The sequence below is a fragment of the Mauremys reevesii genome, linkage group 5, assembly GCF_016161935.1.
Source record: "Mauremys reevesii isolate NIE-2019 linkage group 5, ASM1616193v1, whole genome shotgun sequence".
Lineage (NCBI taxonomy): Eukaryota > Metazoa > Chordata > Testudines > Geoemydidae > Mauremys > Mauremys reevesii.
The window spans coordinates 82,922,859-82,936,151 of NC_052627.1; the positions used below are offsets into that span (position 1 = coordinate 82,922,859).

At 43.9% G+C, this 13,293-nt stretch overlaps 1 long non-coding RNA gene across 2 annotated transcripts in view; it reads right to left on the minus strand.

Moving 5' to 3' along the window:
- Positions 1 to 4,098: 4,098 nt before the first annotated feature.
- The window catches only part of LOC120405772, a 65,292-nt gene continuing 56,097 nt past the window's right edge, over positions 4,099 to 13,293 (minus strand). For both annotated transcript variants that reach the window (XR_005598855.1, XR_005598853.1), the window contains one exon: positions 4,099 to 5,358. This is a non-coding gene — a long non-coding RNA (uncharacterized LOC120405772). The remainder of the gene's footprint in view (positions 5,359 to 13,293) is intronic.

Below are 13,293 nucleotides of genomic sequence, written 5' to 3' on the forward strand. Positions count from 1 at the left end.
TGGTGGCCCAGTCATTGCCTTCCATGGAGAGCTGTGATCAGCCATGAGCTTAGCAGGTATTCCCAGCCCTTCTTTAGCTGTAAATGAGGATGAAAGAGTGACTCATTGTTCATTAGGCAAAATATAAAGAAGTATTTGGGCTTTGTACCAGGAACCAGTGAAGCAACAGAGTCTTCCTGCAACCTGCATACAGCAAGTCTATGTCTACTACTTTAACAGAAAGCTGTAATAGTGCTCACAGCACACAGCAAGTCCTCCTCACTACCAGTCAGCGCATATGTCCAGTAGACCAATAATTTATGGACCAACTGACCGTGGTCTCATCTGGTATGTACATGGCATACAAACAGAGAAATTAGGTAAAAACTTGAATGCTTTTGCTAGAAGGTTTTAATGTAACTCTACTTTATTTCTTTGAATTCAGAACAATAACACACAAGACTCCAAAAACAGAGAGAGAAAAAAACAGGCTGGTCCATAAAGCGGTGAGATAAACTTTACCTCACCTTGCTTTAAGATGGTTCTTTCCAGACTTATTCATAGATTTTGTAAATTCTAAGGGTAGATGGAACCATTGTGATCATCTACTCTGACCTCCTGTATGACACAGGCCATAGAACTGCCACAAAATAATTTTTTTCATGTATCTTTTAGAAAAAAAAATCCAACCTTGATTTTAAATTTGTCGGTGATGGAGAATCCACCACAACCCTTGGTAAAATATTCCAATAATTAATTACTCTCACCATTAAAAATTGACACCTTATTTTCCGTCTGAATTTGTATGGCTTCAACTTCCAGCCATTGGATTGTGTTATACCTGTCTCTGCTAGATTGAAGAGCTTGTTAAATATTTGTTCCCCGTGTAGGTACTTATAGAACCTTAACCTTCTCTTTCTTAAGCTAAATTGATTGAGCTTCTTGAGTCTGTCACTATAAGGCAGGCTTTTTCTAATCCTATAATCATTTTAATGGCTCTTCTCTGAACCCTTTTCAATATATATTCTGGAATTGTGTTCCTACAAAGGGTATACTTATAAAGTAAAGTATACACGCTGTAGGGAGGCAGGGCATTGCGGAAGATGTTGTTACGGCCTAGCTAGGCAGCTCTGCTTTCTCAGCGCCCGGTTATTGTAGGGCACGCTGTGCCTGCTTCAACCGGCTATGACCGGTTGTAGCCACTGTGTGGAAAGTCCCTGGCCCTGGGCCATGAGGGGCGGCCCCGGGCGGTCCCGGAGGGTGGAAGGCCCCTTTTGCATTATGTATGAGCTGGCTTGCTGCTGTTTATATAAATATGAGCATGTTTTGTAGCGGCTTTTGGACTCCGTACCAGGCTGAGCTCCAGGGCGCTGGGTTCCCCGCCTCTGTGACAGCAACGCTTGGAGTCCCCGTTGCGGGTGTGTCACGTTACCTTCAGTAAAGCCAATTGCTCACAGAGTGTGTGTCGGCCTTGTTCTTGCAGAGCACCTTGGGTAGGCCGAGGCCTCCCTGGAACCCAACTCACACCAAGGATGGCAAGATCATCCTTGTGACTCTGTGATCTGGATTCCAATGTGCAGTTAGGCTAACTCTTGATCTTGACTCTCTTCAGCCTCTTGGGTTTCTCGTCTCTGCTGAGAATGTTCAATGTTCCATAAATCCCCAAAGGGTTCAAAGTCTTCTGCCTTCACATTACTACCTGAGGGAAGGGTCCTCCTTGGCTGTGATGCTTCTTTCCCTGCTATACTCCAAACACAGCCAAACCCAAAAATAAAAACAACCCCCTTGTCTCTGAGTGATGGCCTATGATTGGTTCTGGTAGTGTGGCTAGCCAGTTCTATTTCCACCCTAAACGCCAGGCAATCTCAGAAACAAAGTCCTGAACCTCTGCCACCATTGCTACTGTAGTACAGGGGTGAGTCCCCCTAGATGCTCAGTGTGGTATTTCAGGAGCCCCCACTTCAAAGGATTTACAGATTCATTTACCTCTACTGTTTGCTTGCATCAAGTTTACCAAGTGATCTAGATCACTTTGAATCAGTGATCTGTACTCTTCCTTATTTACCACTCACCCAATTTTTGTGTCATCTACAAACTTTATCAGTGATGATTTTATGTTTTCTTCCTGGTCACTGATAAAGTTGTTTAGTGTAGAACCAAGCATCAGACCCTGCAGAACCCCACTGGAAACAGACCTGGTCAGTGACAATACCCCTTTTACAGTTACATTTTGAGACTTATCAGTTGGACAGTTTTTAATCAATTTAATGTGTGTGTCACAGGGTCCACTCACAGCTAGGGTGCCTTTAATCCTGGTTACTCTGAGGATTAGCTCTTCACAGGTCTGATGCACTCCTCCCCCTTCTGTCAGTTCCTCTCCCTGTGGTCTCTCTGTCTCTGTGACTCAGGGACAGAGAGACCACAGACCTCCAGCCAGGTCACCATAGTCCTCCCCTCCCACGGTCCCTCTATCCCAGTGGTTTTCAAACTTTTTTTCTGGCAACCCAGTTGAAGAAAATTGTTGATGCCCACAACCCAGCGGAGTTGGGGATGAGGGGTCTAGGAGGGGCTCAGGGTTGGGGCAGAGGATTGGGGTGTGGGGATGGGAATGAGGGAGGGTGATGGGAGGGCATCAGGGCTCTGGGTTGGGGGTGCTGGCTCTGGGGTGGGGCTGGGGATGAGGGGTTTGGGAGGGAGCTCAGGGCTGGGGGGGGGTGCAGGCTTATTTCAGGCAGCTCCCAATCAGCAACACAGTGGGGGTGCTAAAGCAGGCTTCCTGGGGGTGCTACAGCAGGCTTCCTGCCTGTCAATGCAAACATTCATAGAATCATGGGGTTGGAAGGGACCTCAGGAGGTCATCTAGTCCAACCCCCTGCTCAAAGCAGGACCAATCGCCAGACAGATTTTTACCCCAGTTCTGTAAATGGCCCCCTCAAGGATTGAACTCACAACCCTGGGTTTAGCAGGCCAATGCTCAAACCACTGAGCTATCCCTCCCTCGGCACTGCGGACCATGCTGCGCCCCAGAAGCAGCCAGCAGCTAGTCCAGCTCCTAGGCAGAGGCACACAAGCGGCTCCACGTGGCTCTCGCCCATGGGCACCGCACCCCCCAGCTCCCATTGGCTGGTTCCTGTCCAGTGAGAATGTGGAGCCTGTGCTTGGGGTGGGGACAGCGTGAAGAGCCCCATTACCTCCCCCCCACCTGGGAGCCAGACCTGCTACTGGCCACTTCCAAGGCGAAGCATGGTGTCAGAACGGGTAGGGACTAGCCTGCCTTAACCAGGCAGCACCGCCGATGAGACTTAACAGCCCGGTTGGTGTTGCTGACCATAGCCGCCACGACCCAGTGCCTTACATTCTGTGATCCAGCACTGGGTCACAACCCACAGTTTGAAAAGCACTGCTCTATACAAAATATCAGTCGTCCTTCCATGGCTCTGAACATGCCATTCCTCCAGTGGCTGGTAGGGGAACCCAGGCCCACCCTCTACTCCAGGTTCCAGTCCGTGGACCCTATCTCTAGCAATGGTGGCCTGCTCACTCCTAGGCCATGTTGCTCTTCCCCTGGACTCCTTCCTACATCCTTCTACTTCTCAACTCTACTTCTGACTCCCCCTCTCTTTGAGTTTACCTGCCCAAACTCCTTCCTTCCAGGGAGTAACTGCAGGCTACCTGGCACTGTAGCCCCAAACATACCTCCCTTCTCCCAGAAAATGACTGCAGCCCTTCTTCTGTTGCCAATTTCCTGTCTTTATTCCAGCTCTGCCTGTTTTTTCTCAGCTGGGCTATATCCCCAAGCAATCTTTCCATCTCTGGATCTCTCCCAAGCTAATTGGCCCCCTTCTCAGAATCATTAACCTTTTCAAGGCTGGCATGGAGTGAATCAAAGCGTGCCATGTTAATTTTGTAGACACAAGGTGGGTGAGGTAATATCTTTTATTTGACTAAATTCTGTTGCTGAGAGAGACAAGTTTTTGAGCTTACACAGAAGGTTTGAAGAAGAACTCTGTGTAAAGTCAAAAGCTTGTCTCACCAACAAAAAATGGTTCAGTAAAAGATATTACCTCATCCATTTTGTCTCTCTAATATCCTGGGACCACCAATACAACAGCAGCAGTGTGTGTTAATTTTATATCTTTCTAGTTTTTTAATCAAAATGCCATGCAGTACTATGTCAAACCCCTTACAGAAGTCTAAGTACATTACATCATCACAAGCTTTGCTGCTGAGCCCCCTAGCCTGCAAGAAGGACCAGGAACATTCCTTGTCTCCCCATTCTTAAAGTTCTAACATGTAAGTCCAACACAGTTCTCAGTGCAACACATTATCACCTCTAGGAATCAGCCATAACCTTTTCTCCATATATTGAATGGAATACCTAATTTATCAGCTGTATGGCTTTCAGGGGATTGAAAAATCTCCCTGAATAGAATCTCTGTGCTCACTCTCTTCCCAACAGTGGAATTGAAATGGTTTCTCTGCCTTATGAGTCTATTGCAGTTCCCCCCTGCTAGATACATTTCTCCTTAAGTGTCCAATTTTAAAAAATCCACTGTGGTCAGAAGTGAAAGTCTAAATTTGGGCATCTAAGTCCATATTTAGACATCCTAATAAATGGCATGATTTTCAGAGGAGCTCAACACCCATATCTTCCAGTTAAATCAATAGATTTAGGTACCTGTTAGGGGGCTGAACTCCAAACTTGGCAGTACCACCCAGTGGCTACAGCCAGTGGCCATATTGGTCAGTGGTAAGAGTCAGTGGCCTGCACTGGGGAACCTGGGCCCTTTCTGCTCCACCAGGTTCCAATCTAGGACCCTGTGAATAATAGCTCACATGTGTGATCAAGGTACTCTCTTACACCTGTTCCATGTGCCACTTCCTAAGCCGGCTTTGGTTCCTCTGTCAGTGCCACTAGTCTGTTCCTGGATTCCTGCTGGAGTTCTGGAAGGTCTTCCTCTATCAGTGGTGGTCCGTCATTCCCAGTGTACATGGGGTGAAAGGCCAGTGGTGGCTCAGCATGGGGACGAGTCCTGGCAGTTTCTCTGCAGGAGCCTGCAGCACACAACTGCCTCCACCCTTTGCTCTGTCCACCCAGACTGACCTCAGATGCTCCCTTTCGAACCCCACCTCCAGTGTGATCATTCCCAGCAGGTACAGCTGGGTGGGGCCTTCTGGCCCTAAAGCTATTCTGAAACCCCCAGTTCACCAATGTGAGGCTCATACATCCCATCCCTGTACCCACTTTGGAAAATTTTGGTGTATGTCCCTAGTTTTCAGAAAATATCATATTAAAATCAGTGAATTCTTTGTTTTGTATTACCACTCTTCTGTTTTTCTCGGTAGTGAATCTGTGTCTAGAGGAAGTAAGGTTTCTTGCTGGAAAAAACAAGAAAATTTCATTAATTCTAAAATTAATCAGATATGAGATTCATTATAATAATATATCTGTCTGTGAAAAACAGTGATCATGTGAAAAAAAATTACATAATCATAAAAGTCAAAATTCTCTTTCATATAATTTAGTACTGAATGCATATTTTTACATTCTGAGATATGACAACCTCTAGTTCATGGTTCTGATAGCAATCAAGGTCCATTATTTCTCTGTATCTGATGGTCTTCATTAATGTTTCACAACAGTTTCTGAGCTGGAGTACCTGGCTGCTGCAGCCCAAAACAACGTCCAAATCTGTTTTTATAGATAAAGATAGTGAAACCTTTTTAATGAATGAAACTCATATCCTCAATCCCCACTTCTTAAACTTCATTTTTACTCAGGATCTTATCATATTAATCTCAGCAATTCTAGAAGGACTAGAGAACAAACAAATAATTTGTCTCATTTCTCTCACTTAAATCCTTTGATCTCTCTAAATAAATTTCCAGGATAGATGATCACTGACTGTTCTCTTTCTGTGGCATCTCTCTATAGGTACTTCATAATCCTCTCTCAAAAGTCATATTTTGAACTTTCCTTTTAAATATTTATCGAGCTAATGTTTTTGATGTTTAACCAAGGCCCTGATATGTAATGCTGATATTTTGCTGAACAACAATATTTTGTTCCTTCTTATTGTCTTACTCTGCATTTATCATAGTCTAATTTTGGTTAATGTAATAAACCAAATTAATATCCCCAAAGATTTAGTGTTTTGTTGTGACTTGTTTTACTAAACACCAATTTGAGTCATAGCTTTGAAGAGCTAAAGGAATAACACATGACAAGGCATATACATTAATGATAGATACATATATCTCTAATAGGTATTCATTGTTGAGGAATAAACTGTTAATATTGAATGTTCCTAAGAGTCAAAGAACCTGATTCTGATCTCAGTTATTCCAGTATAAAACCAGTGTAGGAGAGATCAGAATCAACACTTTTTCCCTAGTCTATCATAATCATTCAGGATCAGATTGTGCTAGATAAGCATGGTCCTCTGTATAGAGCAGTGCAGAACCACACCACCCCATGGTATTTCAAGGAGGCTTTTTGCCTCCAGAGGCACTGTGCCTACTGGAGACTCCTGGGGAGCATGCATACTGGACATATCTTAAGCAGATACATCTTGCTACCCCTTCTTACACACACATATTTAATTGGGTCAGTGAGCTATCTTCTTGCAATTCTCTTTGAGATGGGATGGATTAAACCCCACGGGGCAGTTGTGCCTAAATAATTTTATTGGGCTAGAGCACAGCTGAAGAATCAATTTAGCTAACATGTCATGACCATGTCAGTATAGATAAGGACAAGTCACATTCACCATGGTATCAGCTAGTCATAATTAAACCCTCGTCCTACAGAGTTCATCCATGACTAGCTGACATAACGCTGAACATGATTTGTCCTTGACTATACTGACTGTGAAAACATGGTTGCATCATGTTAACTAACTGGTTGCTGCAGTCAGACTCTGACAAGATAAAATCTTTTCTTGAAGAGATCAGTCCTGCTTGCAAAGGATATGACTAGGTACTATTTCTGCACATGGAGAGTGGCCATTTGTGTTATTCTTCCCCTTCTGCACCTGTGCAAGATCAGGGCAATATTTACCCCTAGTTAATTCACTGTAACTAATTTCTGAGCAAGTTCCAGTTTTTTTCTTAGAAAACATTCTTGAGAGGACTTGTGGTCAGTATCATCTCTAGAGTTGGTTGGGAATTTTAAAAGAAATTTGGGGGTCAAAAAAAATGCCAATTTGTCAAAACCAAAAGTGTTTGTGAAACAGAGTCAATTTCCACAAATCTCCCATCGGAAGAAGAAGTTGGAAAATAAATTAAAATTGTCAAAACATTTTATTTTTGCGTTTTCAAAACCAAAAAAAAAAAAAAAGAAAGAATCTGGGTTTCTGGTTCAAAACAACTTTTTAGAAATTTATTCAGATTAAACTTAATGTTTTTAAAAAGAAAAAATGTGAAATACAAACGAAATGTTTCAAAATTATTTAAACCAAATATTTTTATTGACCTGAACCAAAATATTTTTCAGTTTTTCCATTCACTAACATTTTAGAGACTGATTCTTTGTTCTGATTCGGGACCGTAAACATTTTTGAATTCTTAAAATATTTGCAGGATGGGAAAAACATTTCCTGACCAGCTTTAACTAAATCCTTCCTCTATATAATAAGAGCTTGCTAGTTCTACCATCTTCCTTCCACTGATAGGAGAATAGAATCAGAAGTGTAGAACTGAAAGGGACCTTGACAAGTCAAGTAATCCAGTCCCCTACACTCATGGCAGGACTAAGTATTATCTAGACTATCCCTGACAGGTGTTTCTCTGACCTGCTCTTAAAAAATCCCCAGTGATGGAGATTCCACAACCTCCGTGGGCAATTTATTTCAGTGCTTAACCACCCCGACAGTTACATAGTTTTTCCTAATGTCCCACCTAAACCGCCCTTGCTGCAATTTAAGCCCATTGCTTCTTGATTTATCCTCAGAGGTTAAGGAGAATAATTTTACTTCCTCCTCCTTGAAACAACCTTTTATGTATTTGAAAACTGTTATGTCCTCTCTCAGTCTTCTCTTCTCCAGACTAAACAAACCCAACTTTTTCAATCTTCTCTCATAGGTCATGTTTTCCAGACTTTAATCATTTGTGTTGCTCTTGTCTGGACTTTCTCCAATTTGTCCACATAATTCCTGAAATGTGACATACAGAACTGGACACAATACTTGAGCTGAGGCCTAATCACTGTGGAGTAGAGCAGAAGAATTACTTCTCGTATCTTGCTTACAACACTCCTGCTAGTACATCCCAGCATGATGTTTGCTTTATTTGAAACAGTGTTGCACTGTTGACTCTCATTTAGTTTGTGATCCACTATGACCCCCAGATCCCTTTCTACAGTACTCCTTCCTAGGTAGTCATTTCCCATTTTGTATGTGTACAGCTAATTGTTCCTTCCTAAATGGAGTACTTGGCATATGTCCTTATTGAATTTCATCCTATTTACTTCAGACCATTTTTTCAGTTGGTCCAGATCATTTTGAAATGTAATCCCAGCCTCTGATCCTACCTCATTTTCACTGGAATTCACTATGTTTTCTGACCAATCACTACTAACCTTTTTGTTGAAAACTGAAACAAAAAAAGCCATTTAACATTTCTGCCATTTTCACATTTTCTGTTATTGTTTTTCTCCCCTTGTTGAGTAACAGGCTATCCTGTCCTTGGTCTTCCTCTTGCTTCTAATGTATTTATAGAATAGTTTCTTGTTATCCTTTATGTTTCTAGATAGTTTGATCTCATTTTGTGTCTTGGCCTTTCTAATTTTGTCCCAACATACTTGTGTTATTTGTTTATATTTATCCTTTATAATTTGACCTAGTTTCTGCTTTTTGTAGGACTCTTTTTTGAGTTTCAGATCATGGAAGTTAAGCCATGGTGGTCTTTTGCCATACTTCCGATATTTCCTACGCAGTGCCCTTACTAATGTCTCTGAAAAACTGCCAACTCTCTTGAACTGTTTTTCCCTTGAGACTTGATTCCCATGGAATATTACCTACCAACTCCTTGAGTTTGCTAAAATCTGCCTTCTTGAAATCCATTATCTTTATTGTGCTGTTTTCCCTCCTCCCATTCGTTAGAATTGTGAACTCTACCATTTCATGATCACTTTCACCTAAGCTGCCTTCCATTTTCAAACTCTCAACCAGTTCCTTCCTATTTGTCAAAATCAAATCTAGAACAGCCTTTCCTCTAGTATCTTTCTCCACCTTTTGAACTAAAAAATCCAACTCATTTAAGGGAAAGTTGAACTTGAATCTTTTCAAGCTAAGTAGCTTTTGTTTCAGTCTCTTCTTCTCTTTCAGAAACCAAATTTCTTCCTTAGATTTTGTTCAGTAAAAGGAGTCAGCCTAATTCTATATGTTACACCTCTCCATTCAGTATCTTTAGATTTATTGGATGTGATAATTGTTTTGAGTCCCTGTTACTGTTCTTCTCCACCGCTTTTCAATGGAAATTCCATTCTCAATGGAAATCAAATATCAAATTGTATGGACTATCTTCTTTGCCAAACAATAGAAGTTGAAAGCTTCTGTAATAAAGTTTTCAAAATGCTTGGTGTAGATCTGCAAATGATTCAACCAGAACCCTCTTGGTAACTTATGATTTTTACATTTAGGGACATATGAAATCAATTACTACTTTGGCAAGGAAATTCCAGAGACGTCTCTTTGAAAACTGAACAACAATCAATTCACCTATTTCAACCACATTTTTATGACTATTTTTCTTCTATTTTCTTAGATGCCCACTCTAACATTCATTCTTCCAAAGCCCTTGTTTTGTAAAACTGAGTTTTCTTAACTAAGATGGTAACATTCAAATCAAGCCCAAACACACATTATGATATTTTTCTCTTATGAAACTTAGTTATCTAGATTTTACTATGGAAATACAATAATTAATAACAAACAACACTGATCAAACTGTGAATTTCTTGGCTATTCATAACACTAGTGAAAAGGCAAATCTCTGCTACTGCAAACTTTTATATGCCTATGTTTAGGTAGAACCAGTGACAAATTCCTGTATCTTCTCAGATAATATCGTGGTTGAAATAATAAGTGTCTACAGATGAGTGAAAAGCATATTATAGCCATGTATAAGAGAAGGAGAGCACTTATAGAGGAGTTGAAACTGAATCTAAGCATCACCCTGTAATGGTAGAAGTATCATGAAATTGGGCAACTAAAGGCAATCTGAGAAAGCATCATTGCCCCTATGGGACTCAGAAAAGGAGGCTCAGTTAAGGCTGATGATAGAGTAAATTATCTTCCTCACTGCTCAGACTAAGGCCTTGACTACACTTGCAAGTGAGAGTGCATTAAATCAGCCTCGGGTGCCCTAACTCCCGAGGTGTCCACACTGGCAAGGCACTTAGAGCACCTGGACTCTGCAGCTGAAGTCACCTCTGGTAATCCACCTCCACGAGAAGCATAGAGCTTGCTGCACCCTGGCATGTGCATGATGCGTTGCATTACTGCACTGTGATTGGCCTCTGGAAACATCCCATATCCCCTGAAGTCAAGTGGCCACTCTGGTCATTGTTTTGAACTTGGCTATAGGCATGCAGCTATCCCCTTTCAAAGCTTCATTTCTGACAGCCAGCATGCTTATTTGCTCCGCGACAAAGCAAACCATTACTGTGGAATGCTCCTGCTGCAGAGGCAGGAGTTTGTGCATGTGTGTCAGAGAGAGGTGGGAGTGGGGGCTGATGTCAGGGTTTCCCCCTTCCCCTGCCTGAACTTACAAGACAGCATGATGACACACTCTTCCCCCCAAAACACACTGTCTCCTCCCACTTACACACAACACACTCCCTGTCACATTCCTCCCACCCCCCTATTTGAAAAGCACGCTGCAGCCACTTGCACACTGCACTGCTTTCTGTGGCATTGCAAGAGCTGCTTTCAGCTGCAGTGTGAACACATGGCAGCATTTTCCCTGCTGCAATCTCTGAGGGGCAGGGGGACCTTTAGCAATTCAGCCCCGCCCAAGCGGCCCCGCCGGCCCCCCAGGGGCCCCGCACCCGGGCCCGACAGTGCGGCTAGGGGGGGGTGGCCCAGGGCTGGGGCTCCCAGGCAGGGGGGGGCCAGGCAGGCACCAGAGCCCCACTGCCCCCCCTGCCAGGCCTCTGGGGCTCCAGCTCTGGGGGGGCTGCTGCCCCCTGCTAGCTGCCCCCCCCCCCTTTAACTAGCCCTGAACCCCACCTGCTTTGCCCTGCCCTGCCCGTGGCTAGGTAGGGGGCTGGGAAGCAGAAGCAGGGGAGCCCCAGGCCAGCCCCAGGCCCCCTAACCCTGCTGCTGCTGCCCCTGGTGGGGAGGGAGGAGGAGCTGGGGCAGGGGAGGTGGGAGGGGTGCTGTACCACTTACCACCCCTGCCCCCACCCCCGCACCCCCCTGCCTGCTGCCTGCAGCCCCCCCCGCGCCGCAGCCCGCCCCCACCCCCCCCCCTGTCTCCAGACCCCCCTGCCCGCGCGCCCTGCCTGAAGCCAGCCAGTCCCGCACTCCTGTCTGTCAGCGCCGCCCAACCCCCCCACCCCCCCTGCAGCCCCACCCAGCAGCCAGCCCCCCACCCCCACCCCCCCCCCCCCCCAGCCAGCCCCCCACCCCCCCTTGCCTTGCAGCACCACCCACCCCCCAGCCAGCCCCCCTGCCCTGCCAGCCAGCCCCCCCCACTCCACTGCTGCCCTGCAGTTCCCAGGGCAACCCTTCAATGAGGGGGGGGCAGGGAGCAGCTGGGACCACACATGCACACACCACCACCTGTCCAGAGAGAGAGTGAAAAAAAATTGGAGGGGGGGGGGGGAACAGGAGCCTATATAAGAAAAAGAACCCCAAAAAATGGACATCTGGACTGGACACACACACCCCCCCAGGAGTGGCGGGACACACACATGAAACGGAGCTCAGTTCTAGTTCAGGCTCATCTTTAAAAAAAAAAAAAGGTCTGGTTACATCTGTATTTATTTTTTATTTTCAGACATGTTTTTGGTTCTTTCATCTTAAAGGAATTTTTTTTTTGGAATTTTTTTTGGTAATGGTATGTGGTAAAAAAAAATAAAAAAAAAAACAACATCACACAGCCAAGCAAAGCAGGAAGTTTTACAGGACAGAAATGAAAGGCTTTTTTTTTTTTTTTTTTTTTTTTTTTTTTTTCTGCCTGCCGCCCCGCCAAAAATGTTGAATTGCGTGACTTCCTAAAGCCGGCCCTGCTCTGAGGGTTCTAAATCTGTAAGAATAGCCATGCCCTAAGAAAGGGGAATGTAGTGAGATGGTGTAATACTTACTAGGAAGCTATATCAGAATAGCTGGAGAAAGGGAAGAACACCGTGGAAGTGGCTTGAACTAGCACCTAATTCAGTGCCCAATGACATCAGTACAAAGCTTCACACTGACTTCAGTGGCCTTTAGATTAGCAGTCTCCCCCCCCCCTCCACCCGCCCCCGACAGTACTGATGTGCTTGAGCTATAAAATTTGGATTGGGATCTAGATTTTGAACCTCCAGGAGCTTGGGATGTTCAGCTCAGGATTGTTACAGAATAACAGCCAGCTACAAAAATCTATATCCAGATCTAGGTTGTTTCATATCTGTGGGGCCTTTCTCTCCATGTAATATAACTTTCTCTAATGAGAGAGGCAATTTAATCCATCCATTACCTGGAGCAAGAATTTGTGAAGCCGCTCTAAGAACATTATTAACTCAGGATTAAAAACACAGATAGCGGGTATATTCATTTAACTTCCTTACAGAAATATAAAACTATGAGTAGCTGATTCATTCAAAATGATAGGGAGAGATGAAGTTAAGGGATGGAAACACAGGGAGGCAATGATGGAAACTGTGAGTGATTTGGGGGTTACAGTCTAACAAAGAACAGGAATAAAGACTTAATGAGCATAAATGAAAACTGAAATATCCAGCAAGATGTGCTAAGAACTGGTGACAGAGCAGACCCATTAATAACAGAGGGAGGAAGGGTTAATCAAGAATGATTTTAAAATGGCTGAGATAGCAACTCCCATTTAAAATCCATCTTTCGCAGGAAAATGAAGAGGTTTGAGCAATACAAAACTAAAGAAGACCTTGTCAGATGGCTATAGATAAAAATCAGGCAAGGAAATATCTGGAAAAGATATTTATAAACGAATCAGTGGGTCTGGTTGATGTGCATGCTTGAAGTTTAAAATAATTAATTAACAGACTTACTGAACTACTGCCAATTCATTTTGAAGAGTAATGGAGGACTGGGTACATACCAGGAGAAGGTGGTAGAAATAATGTAAATGTAG